Source organism: Trichechus manatus, unplaced genomic scaffold (genome assembly GCF_000243295.1).
Source record: "Trichechus manatus latirostris isolate Lorelei unplaced genomic scaffold, TriManLat1.0 scaffold00008, whole genome shotgun sequence".
Taxonomy (NCBI): Eukaryota; Metazoa; Chordata; class Mammalia; order Sirenia; family Trichechidae; genus Trichechus; species Trichechus manatus.
In genome coordinates, this window is record NW_004443944.1 from 33688685 (window position 1) to 33689846 (window position 1162).

Here is a 1162-nt window from a genome sequence, read left to right on the forward strand (position 1 = left end):
CAGTGGCCTAGGTGTGTACTCTTGAAGGCCCCTAGGGCAGTTCAGGCTGAACAAGGCCTCCCTGCAGTCCTCAAACACACCTGTATCTCCTTGCCTCCTAGGGCCCACTTCCTCTCCTTGTGAGGAGTGAAGAGAGTCTGCAAGAAGCCTGGAAACACTCCACAAGACTCACAGAGCAAAATGGCAATCAAGGTGACTGGAGTGTCCAGGCCTCCCAAATGAGCTTGATTTCTCCTCCCAAATAAATCGGGGCTGTATTTTACTGCTGGGGTGGGGGGCGGAGGAAGAGGGTAGGAGGGCAAGGTTACAAATTCAGCATTAAATTCTTTTTCTGCTACCAGAATAAGGTCAGGTCCCACAGACATATTATTGAGGAGATAATGAAGGCCCACATCATGTCCACGGAAATACTACAAAGGCCTCACCATTTTGTGCCTAAAAGACCCCTCTCGTCCAGAGAGTTGGTGAAAACTGTGCCCTTGGCTTTGTGAAATGTGTACTAAGATTTAGTCACTTTAGGAAATTAGAGCCTAAGACCAAAAGCCAGGCTGTGGGGGACTTTGGATATAACTGGCCTGACCAGGGGCTCAGGGACCCTTTAGCACGACTGTGAGTGGTCTGGCCACCGCTGGCCATCTAACAGTGCTGGTCACTAAGGCAGGGCCAGAAAATGGCATGGAAAATGGTTAGTGCCTGCTGGCCACCAGCCTCCCCTGAAGGCATTGCTGCAGGCAGAGATGCTCCTCTCTGAGGGCAGAACTGGAGGGGCCCAAGGTGTCATCCAGTCCAACCCCCTCACTTTACAGACAGGGCCACTGAGGCCCCGAGGGGGAGGGTCAGAGTTAAGTTAGTGAGGGTGCAGGGGTGGTCACGCCAGTGCTGACTTCTCCCCATATCATGAAGTCGCCTCCCACCTTCAATGGTCAGAGATAAGAAGGGTCCCTTCTTATGAGGCTGACCGATGAGGAGAGCAGAGGTCCTGGAATTCCCCAAGGCATGAGGAATGGGATGGGCAGCATTTCAAACAGCTCCCAATCCTCGGAAATGCCAAGAAACCTCATCCCCCAAGAGCAGAGGTTTGCAAACTTTTGTATTTTTAGCAGCGGAAGCCATCCGCCAAACAAAACCTTATGCAAAACCTCAAGCTATAACACAGACCAGC